Here is an 11,026-nt window from a genome sequence, read left to right as displayed (position 1 = left end):
ATGATCATGTGTGAATAAGTGTAAATGGTTCATGTTGGTCACTAAAGCACCTTAGCTACACTTAGGATGACTAATGGAACATTGTTCATGAAGATCACTTTATCTAATTAAGCTCCTAAGTGATGATATGCTTGTTGACCTAGGAAGTATTATGTGTAACCAATGTATGATATGCTTGTGTGACCTTAGGAATACCTTAACCATGTTTATAATCTCACTATGAACAACTTTGGTATTCATGACTAGGGCTAGTTTGGTCTCTAAGTCATAATTGTAGTGTAAGTCATCATTTGAAAGTGGTATGTTTGACATAGGTTGAACTATGTCATAGAGCCTTTGCATGGATGTGTACACTAAAGCAAAGATGTAGTATTTGAGTAGAGCAACAACTTTTATTTTTGGGTCATAGGCTAGTTCAGCTCCTAACATACTTGAATTTGGCTCACAAGAATCAACATTTCACTATTTTCAGCACTTAGGAAATTTAGCTAAGTCATTTGAACTGACAGTGTTGACGCAGCTGACTTTGTGATGATCTAACTCCCTAACCATTGAGAACTAGACTTTGACTTCTAAAACAAATTTGTAGCTGGTACATAGCTCTACAAATCTTGTTTTAACTTTGTACACTAATTCGCCACCGTTTTGGAGATTGATTGTTTGAAAACTCGATGTCAAGCTCGCCATCGGGCGCTGATGAACACCGTGTCGCGCCATGTCATGGCCGACCGTGGGCAGAGATAGGCCACCACTGGCTAGCATCGGGCCCTTGCCACAGCGCACTAGCACTTGATATCTGAGACCCCACGCACCTCCTCTCGCACTCACGCGCTCACTCTCTCCCTCTCCACTGGGTTCTCTCACGCTCGCCGTGGAGAACCGAGCGCCGCCGAGCACCCGCACCACTCCGCCATTGCCTAGTGCCTGCTCCACCATGCCATTGCTACCTCCATCTCATAGCTAGCTTCAACGTGTTCCCCTCTACCTCCTCGATGTGGTTGCAGCGCTAGACGAGCTATGGTGAGGGCGAAATCTCCGTTTCTGTCCTCTTGGGAGAGCTTGGCTTCCATGGCCGCCACCACAGCGAGCTCGCTGCTACTCAACTTCATCACACATTCCTTCACCTTTGTTGCATTAGGGCTTGGTCAGGGTGTACTCTAGCCGGTAGCATGACGTTATTGTGATTGGTTGCCTCGTCGGTGCGGAACACGATGGTCAGCGCCATCGCGCTCTTACCGTCGTGCCACCGCGCACGTGGGCAGATCTCATTAGAGCACCTTGCCTAGTCTAGGTAGTCGCAATAGGGTCACATCATCACCACGAGCTCATGCGCTCCTCGCCTGGCCTTTCTGTGGTCGGAGACGGCTGGCGACGAGGTGGCTCATGTACGTCCACACCTCCAATACCTATGTAAGTAGATGCGGGTTGGTGTGTAAATCACGATGGTGTGGTTAGTTTCACCGGAGTTCTCACCGTCGGTGAGATAATGTTGGGCGACCACCGTGCTCTGCTTTGTCTCACTGACGGGTGGACTCCACTGACCCGTGGGTCCCCTCTGTCAATGACTACTAGTTAGGGTTTCTGTTAATTCTTTCATAGATTTTTGTACGAACTTTGAAAAATCATAAGTTGAGTTGTAGATGTCCATTTTTGGTGAACCAAATTTTGTTGTGTTCCTTATGAAGTGTAGTATTTTATAGAAATATGAGATGTACAGTTTCTAGTATTTTTGTTGGTGAATAAAATATAGCTAGATAAGTGTTTTTTGAATGTTTATAATTTTGTAAAATGTGTAACTTGAGCTAGGGATGTGATAAAATTGTGACTCTAATTTTTCTAGTCTTGTATTGACATGCTCTAGCTAGGAAAAATATTAAACTTGCGGTAAACCTGATTGAAATATGATCTTTCTATTTATCTATTAATAAATGGCATTTTATGAGGAAAATTATAGGGATAAAACTATGTAACATATTGCTATGCAAATTTTTGTACAGTAGTATGGCACTAATATGAAGCTAGGAAAAATATATAATATGTTATTTGATACTTTTCTATAGGGTTAACTATTTTCACTAAAATAGACCTTGCTAGTTTGTCATTTTTGCATAGGATGTTACCCATGTGCAAATAGTATGAAATTTTCAAAATAATCTATTGCAAGCACTAGGAAGCTACTGTAATTTTATAAGAATTTATTGTGCAAATTTGGTATATGTTTGTTATTTCCCCTAATTATCTAATTAAATAAATAAAGGCATTTAAATAAATAGATTGTGCTTGACCATAATGTTTTCTATTGTTCTTGGGATGCATATGAACTGTTGGTCTTAATAGTAAGGCTTATAAGCAAGTGGTTGTATACAACTAATTAAATTATTGCTTTATAATTCAAATAAATGGCTGCATGTATAGTTTCAGTTGTATGGATGATTTCATGTTGATAATTGCCTTTTCTGTAAAACTTGTTAATAACAAAGTTGTAGATAACTTACTAATATACCTTGTGTTAAATTTTCATGGTCATAGGCCTTAGGGTTTAAGAGTTTTGGCTGTTACAAGTTTGCTGTCCTAATTGTTTGCTCTCAGGATAGATTTGATTATTTGAATTGTTTGACCTTGATAACTATTGAATAACCTTAAGAATATTAAAACAAAGGTGTAGAAAATTTCATAATATTTCCAAAATGTCCACAACCTTATAATTTTGATGTATATAACTCCAGTTATGCTTAAAGAAGTAGTTGTTGTTTTGTAGTTCTATAAATGAATTGCAGAAGTGTTTGCTTAAGTAATAGAGAATAGATATGCACCTACTCAGTAGAATGGGATGCACTTGTTATTACTTTAACACCATGCTATTGAAAATACTTACGAGGATGCATTCATCACATTTTATCATATTATACATGTCATCATACATGCATTCGCAATATCTTATTCCATGATCATGCATATAGGATCGGCCGAGGAGATAACGTTACTGGAATTCAACAATGAAGAGAAAGGGGATCAGCAGGAGACTCCTCAAGCCGCAGCTCCAGGAGAAGAGGAGCAGACTCCCAAAGAGCTCCCTGAGTGCCTAAATCACCGCCCCACCTCTTTTCTCAAAGGCAAGCCCCGGAGCATTCTAAGTCTTCTAGTGTTTTACAAAATACTACTTGAGTCCTTTATGTTTGATACATTAGGTTATAAGAGTTGATTGGAAACACTTGATGCATGGAACTACCTTATCCATATATATACACCATTAACCCTATGTAGGTCCAGGATCGAATACATGCTTAGTCATGCTTAGACCGGTAGAAGTCGAGTGATTTCCTGTCACCTGTGAGATATAGGAGGACACAGAAGCACGGTTGGCTATATTTGCTATCATGAAAAAGAACCATGGGGTAACGTAAATGGAGGCTAGGTGGAGTCTATGTGTAGGTTGACTCATGTGATTTTGTCTGTGCCGATTAAGGACCGTACCATTGTTGGAGCTTCTAACAAGATTGAACGCATGTCTATCACTTAGCTGGCCGGATAACTCGTTCCAACCGCGAAGCCGAGTAGCTCAACTCAAGATGGGCCCCACTCTATTAGAGTGCGCACTCTGGATGGTAGTAAGGAAGTGTGGGGTGCCAGACGTGAGCCCAAGGGCAGGCCAGGCCTGAACGTCCTAGCAGCTGGTTATCCCTAATTGTGCGGCGCTAGGCGAACCCGCGAAATGTGGACTTGAGTTGTACCAAAGGTGACCTAAGGTGACCATTGATCGGGTCTGCCTAGGTTTGTGTTAGGAATAAATTCCCAGCTGGTTGAAATCAATTTGAATCGCCGTCTCTCCTGGATAGTGAGAAACTTGGCTAGTCCCAACACCATAGTAATTGTATTATGGAATGTGATGGTTTGGATAAATATGGAATTACTACACCGGTTATGGTTACTATTGTATGCTCCTAAAATGATATATCACATGTTTGGCATAGGATAGTTACTAATCTAGAGATGAATAGCTATAATTAACTTGATGACCTAAGTACAACTGTATAACTGAGTTAATCACTTTTTATGCACAAATGTTGTCAAGCTACCTCCACTTATAAAGCCTTGCATAATCCTTGGAGTCAATTTATTTCTGGTTTATGATAGGTAAGTCTAGCTGAGTACCTTCTCGTACTCAGGGTTTTATTTCCCTTGTTGCATATGGTACCGTCTATCACGGATATTGCAAGAATTGCTTCTATCCCACCGTGGATGAGGAGTGAGCCTTAGGCAGGCATCTTTAATAATCCCTCTTATATGCTTTTGTGGATGGTGATCCTATGTTGGCACTGTATTTGAACTATGTTGGCAAATGCTACTTTTGAACTTTAATTTGCTTCCGCTACTATCTATCGAACTTGGTTTGTAATAACTCTATCTCGTACTCTGATGAATGAACTGTATCTGTGAACTTTGTGTAACATGTGACATGTATGTTGAATCATGTATGATCCTGGTTGTATGTGGATCGTTTAGCGAGAACCATCGTGGTACTCACCGGACTACCGGGTTTATATGGGGTCAAGTATGATAGTGCAACCGCTTGTGGGCTGCCATTGTACTTATGCTCTTATAAATTGGTTGGTTCCGTGACAACACCCACCATCCAAATACAGACCAACTACATGCTTGTACGATCCCATCCACTATGGGATGGGATCCATGATAAGGGACTCAACGAAGAGGCCATCCAGACCGATAAAGTGCCCCAACCCTGAGATCGGGGTCATGGCTCTCAGTCCCGTAAAGCCACCAAGTGAACGATGACCTAGGGTGGTTACCTACTTTGGGTACAGTGCCCCTGGGGACCAGGAGCGATGACAGAGGGCACGACGGACACCGTGTTGCATAGGACGGCTGATGAATCATCATCGAGGCTGCAGTGTTGCCATGGTTGGCATAGTAGCGCCATGCCACACCTTGTTGCAATGCGGCCAGAAGACCATGACGATAACCATGACTAGACGTGCACCAAAAGATAGCGTAGCTTGCAAGCCAAGTTAGCTAGGACCTCCCTCAGGTTATCGACCCTTCGGTCGGGAGAAGCTCCTGCTTTGTATGCACTCTGGCCCCAAACTCTATATAAGGGCAGCCAGGGCACCCTCTCTAGACATTCTAAATCCTCTATCATTCCATTCATTCACCATTGTAGTAGGGCTCCTGGAGATTCTCTTCGGGCAGCCCTTCGCCTAGCATAGGACCTTCCACCATTCTTGCACCCCCCCCATTGTAAGAACTTCAGAGCATTCAAGCGAAGAACACACACTCAATCATCTCTGACACTAGACGTAGGGCTTTGGCCTGAACCAGTACAAATCCTCGTGTCTATTGGATGCTACCATCATCTTCCTAAAGCAGCGCGACAATCGTATAAGTTTACTAGTCTAGTTTACAAAATACCGACACAATAGTAGTGGTGCCTCCGGATCTAGTACTGTAACTAGGAGTTTGGTAGCCATGTAGCTTTTGAGCTGTTGGAAAGCTTTTGACTGTTCTGGCCCCCATTCCACTTTGTCTCTACCTCTCAGAGCTTAGAAGAATGGAATGCTCGTTCTACTGATTTTGAGATGAATCTATTTAGTGCTGCTATTCTTCCTGTGAGCTTCTGAACTTCTTTTTTGCTTGATGGTTCTACCATTGAGATTATGGCCTTCATCTTTTCTGGATTGGCTCTTATGCCTTTGAGTCTTATAATATATCCGAGCATTTTGCCTCAGCTTAGGCTGAAGACATACTTTTTTGGGTTTAGCTTGAGTCCAGCTTCCCTGAGGTTGGTGAAGGTTTCTTTGAGATCTGCAATGTGATCCTAGTTGATCCCATGTTCTTTAGTCCTTCGGGCATTCTGATGTAACAGTATGTTCCAAAAGGAGTAGTGAAACTTGTTTTTTTCCTGGTCTTCCTTGTTGAGCCAGATCTGGTGGTATCCTGAGAAACAATCTAGGAGTGAAAAACGTTTGCAGCCTGCCACCTTATCAATGGAGGTATCTATCCTTGGTAGTGGGAATGGATCTTTCTTACAAGCCTTGTTTAGGTCTATGAAATCTATGCATATCCTCATCTTCCTGTTTTTTTGGGTACTAGCACTACATTTGCCAGCCACTCTAAGTACTTGACTTCTATGATTCATTTGCATCTAATAGTCTCTGTACCTTGGCCTTCACGGCTAAGATTTTGTCTTCTAACATTTTCCTTTGTCGCTGCTTTCTTGGCTTCATTTTGGGGTTGATGTCAAGAGAGTGTTGTATGATATCTCTACTGACTCCTTTCAAGTCAGAGGTTGACCAGGCGAAGACGTCTTTGTTTTTTGCTAAGGTTTCTATAAGCTCTGCTTGTTCTTCCTTCAAAAGGTTGCCTCCGATAGTGACATTTCTATCTGGCACTACATTGTCCAATGGGACTGATTTTGTTTCTTCTTGATCTTTGAGATCTGTTTTCCCCTTTGGCATGTCCAGAGGCTCCAGTTCGTTGCTCTTGGCTAACTCGACAGAGTTAATGTTGCGTTGTGACTTGTAGATGGCTCTCTCTATGTTTCTTGCCTCTTTCTGACTGCCGTGGACTGTGATGGTGCCATGCAAAGCTGGCATTTTCATACACAAGTAGCCCATATGGATGGCTACATTGAACTTGTTTGCAAACCCTCTACCGAAGATGGCATTATATGGGTAGTAGAGATCTACTACATCGAAGGTCACGTATTCTGTTCTTGCATTTCTTGGCCTCCGAAGGAAACTGGTAGAGATCTTTTTCCCAATGCATCGATCTTCTTTCCTCCAAAACCGATTAGTGATGAGTCTGAAGGTTGCAACTGACTTCTGCTTAATATCATCTGATCGATGGCATTAACAAAAATGATGTATGTAGAGCTTTCGGAGTCTATGGGAACCTTGTTAATTTCTCAACCTGCTATATTGGCTTTGATCACCATGCCATCAGCGTGGGGGTAGCTTTCCAATTGGAGGTCTTGTTTTGAGAAAACGTAATGGGTGAACTCAACCAATCTATGCTGTGTACTGGACCTTGAACTGCTATGTTGTTAACAAGCCTGAGATGATCTTTCTTCTTCTTCTTTGTCTAGAACTCCATTGCAGAGCCTCTAGCTATTAGCAGTATCATGCCAATGGTGGGCAGCGGTGTATGTGGGTTAAGCTGGTTTTCTGGGTTAGGCTTATTCTTGGGTATGGCAAGTTGTGGTGGGGGTGGTGGCAGAGGTAGTGTTTCAAGTTGTCTATTGTGAACTTGAGCTGGTTGGTTTGTCTCTATGAATGTTATATGCGGAGGCCTTGGGTTTATATAGGTGAGGTTGGCTTCTACTCGCTAGTTACTAACCTGCCCATGCTGCTAGGTGCTTGGCCGCCATGCGGGTAAGAAGTTGGGGTAGTATGAAGCTGCTAACACTACTACATAACGGGTAATTACTGCTGCCACTTTCACAGCCAGTTTGCTAAAAACCAACGGTGATACTCGTCACATCCGGTTCGTTTTACAAACCATTGGTGAAAATTTGGGCAGTTATCGCCGCCGGCTAGTAACATGAACCGGCGGTGATAAACCTATCATTAAAGCCGGTTTGTGTTACCAACCGATAGTAATGGTCAGCCCATTTGTACCACCGGTTTGTGGTACCAAGCGGTGGTGAAAATATTTTTACTAACGGTTCGTAATACGAACTGGCGGTGATGAAATATGATGTAGCGTAATAAAATTCATAACTTTTTCAAACAAAGTCGGATGAAAATAAACTTTATATCGACTTTTTTATTTGAAATTGTTTCCCGTCCCATAATTCTGTTTGAAGCGTTTATATTTTAAAATTCAATTTTTTTGAATTATACAAACAACATTAGATGAAAAAATGATCAAAAGCAAAGTTACAGATCTCGCTATGTTCTACAACTTTGTAGTTGATAACTTTTTCATTAGAAATCATTTAGGGTCTTAAATTTGTATCTGAAGTTCAAAAATTTTGAAATTCAAATTTTACAAATGACCTCGGATGGAAAATCAACTAAAACCAAAGTTGTAGATCTCGATGAGAACTATAACTTTGTAGTTGATGACTTTTTCATTTGAAATCATTTGATGTTCCAATAGTATGGCTGAAGTTTTGACGATTTAAAATTCAAATTTGTCAAACGACCTCGGATGGCAAAACCACCAACATCAAAGTTGTAGATCTCAATCAGAACAACAACTTTGTAGTTGATGACTTTTTTATCTAAAGTTGTTTGGGGTTCTAAATATTCATTTTAAAATAATGAGAAGTTAGTACTAAAGGAATATACATGTTGTATGGACACAAGTGACTTAGGGGCGGAGTGGTTAGAGCAGCTACGCGTGAGGGCACAGGTCACAGGTTCGAACCCCAGCACCACGTGGATTTTCACGTGAAAAATCGTGTGACTTGCGATGCACGACCGTGCGGCTAGCTGGTGGGGCCTTCCCGGGATTTAAAAAAATGCTATTTTTTATTTGATTTTGGAATTTCTGAGAATCCTTATCACCACCAACTAGTAACACGAACTGGTGATGATAAGTTTTCATCACCGCCGGTTTCGTAACCGGTAGTGATGAAAATGGGCATCACCACTGACTTACACTACCGAGGGCCAAAACCAGCGTTGATGGGGGTTCTGGAGCCAGCGGTGAATACCTATTCTATAGTAGTGTAAGGTGGATGGATGGATTTGATTAGAGTTGAGGCTTGGGTAGATTGGGCAGTATGGCTGTTGAGGGGGTGCGGCGAAGGTATGGTTGACTTCTCTTGTGGGTTGTTGTGGTAGAGGCTGAGGGTTTGCCCTGTTCTTTATCCTCTCTTGAGTTTCCCTCGCGACTGGGCAATCTCTGGTGATGTGCCATTTGTTCTCTCCATGGAAGAAACAATATTGCCTTCGTTGTCTTGGCTCCTGGTTCTTGTTCCAGTTCTTTCTTTGATTGTATTTCTTGTCATCATATTGCTTTTGAGGTGCTTTGTTTGGGGCTGCCTCCAGCAAGTGGTGCCCTTGCTGGTTGTTCCCTTACTGCTCTATATTGAAAACTTGTTGATCTAGTGCTTGCTGAGGCTGTGATTGGCCTTGGTTTCTACTGCCTCTTTGAGCATTCCTATGGCTCCCTTGGTACTTCTTGTTCTGATTTTGCTCTTCTAATCTCTATGAAGGTCGTTGTCTAACGTGCAATATTTTCCAAACTCGTTGTACAGCTCCTCTATTGTGCTTGGCTTTTCTCGAGCTAGATGAGTTGCGAATGCCCCGATGTGGAGACCTTTGATTGTGGCTTCAATTGCCACATCTTCTGGGACATTTGGTGCCTTCGCTTTTAGCTACACAAATCTCTGAAAATAGTCCCTTAAAGCCTCCCCTTGATTTTGTTTGCACTAGAACAGGTCCATCGAGGTCAGGGATTCAATGGTAAACCCTTTGTAGTTGGCTATGATTTTGTCGGGGAGGTCTTCCCAAAAATATATTGAACTTGGCCTCAACATTGAATACCATGCTAATGCATCGCCCTCGGCTGCAATAACGAATAACTTGGCTAGAACAGTGTCATTCCCACCTGTAGAGGCTACAGCTGCCTCAAAGCTCATGATGAACTAGAGTGGGTCTGATCTCATGTTGAATTTGGGTAGGGTAATGGGTTTGTAGGAAGAAGGCCAAGGCGAGCTTTGGATTCCTTCGGACAGCAGAGATTTGGAGTCTACGGTTCTGACTGGTGGTGAGATGTAAGGTGTGCCGAAGGTTGGTTGGGTGGTCATACCTGGGGAGGGGTTAGGTTGGCTTTGATTTGTTGAGTGGTGCTGGTTAGGAGTGTTGGAAAGAGGCTGGCTAGGTTGCATGCTTTGTATTTCCGCTTGCAAGACCGCCAGCTGCTGCCTGATCTTCGCTGCCTGAAGTGATGCTTGAACTACCCTCTGGTTAGCAGCGAAGGTTGCTGCCAACCTATCTCTTTTCTGCTGCGTACTCTGCAACTGGGCTTGGAGCTGTTGAAGCACTTGCTCTGGAGTTGGTTCTGGCACCGCCTGCTCCACGGACACCACGGGCTGATCCTCCGCAGCATCTTCTTCTATGTCTGGCTCTTTAGTGGCAGTAGCATAGGTGCTACGGGCGTTACACCTGGGCCTTCCTCTTCTGGTAGGCTCCAAAGGTGCCCTGGTGGGGGTTGTTCTTTTTCTCGCCATTGTGGGTTTTGCTTGGTCTGCACGCGGTGGGCGCTAATGTTGGAAAACTGGGTTTCCAGCAGGTATGGAGCGGTGAATTCTTTGCCTGGGCGGAGGCCCTAGGCGAAGGCTAAAACGTAGTAGGTGGGCCCAAGCACAATTAGGGTTTCATAAATGCATTCCCCCACCCCCTGTACATAGGGTTTGGTTCCCCTTTAGGGCTCTGTTTACTACCATCCCTTCTTACATCTTTACCCCGCGCTAGCTTAGGTACATTCGAGGAATATCCTCGCACCTATACTAATCGCCGGGGGCAATCTAGGCTTTGTCTTCTTGCACCACCTCTACTTCTTGGGCCTTAGCTTTTGGCTCATAGGGAGCCCATTTTCGGTTTAGGACCAAGACGTCATGGGGGTTTCCTTGGACAGGTGGAGATCATCCGGCCTTCGCTCGAGCCGCCTTCGCCTTCGCCTCCGCCTTGTTGTCCGCCTCGTTCCAGAGCCTTCGCCTATATTTATCGAGCCTCCGCCACGGACAGCGCCTAGGGGCCTTCGCTGCCTTTTCCGCCACGCCCGGGGGCCTTCGCCGTACCGTCGATCAGGAGCGGAGGTTCCTTTGGGGGTTCCTGCACATCAACTGCACAATCTGTCAGTGTAAGTTTCTGTAGACCATAGTGGGATCTAACCTCCGCTACTCACATATCCATGTCCGGACAGTCTGGCTAGTAGAAGTTCTTGTTAAAAAGGTGGTATATGAGGCTACAAAATTTGTCCCGTCATTGTAAAAAAATAGTGCTTTTAGCTGTTATGGCACAATGTCGCAAATATAGCCAATTTCTCCTGCCTGCGT

The sequence above is a fragment of the Miscanthus floridulus genome, chromosome 5, assembly GCF_019320115.1.
Source record: "Miscanthus floridulus cultivar M001 chromosome 5, ASM1932011v1, whole genome shotgun sequence".
NCBI classification, from domain to species: domain Eukaryota; kingdom Viridiplantae; phylum Streptophyta; class Magnoliopsida; order Poales; family Poaceae; genus Miscanthus; species Miscanthus floridulus.
The sequence above is the reverse complement of the archived record's forward strand: the minus strand, read 5'-3'. Positions refer to the sequence as shown.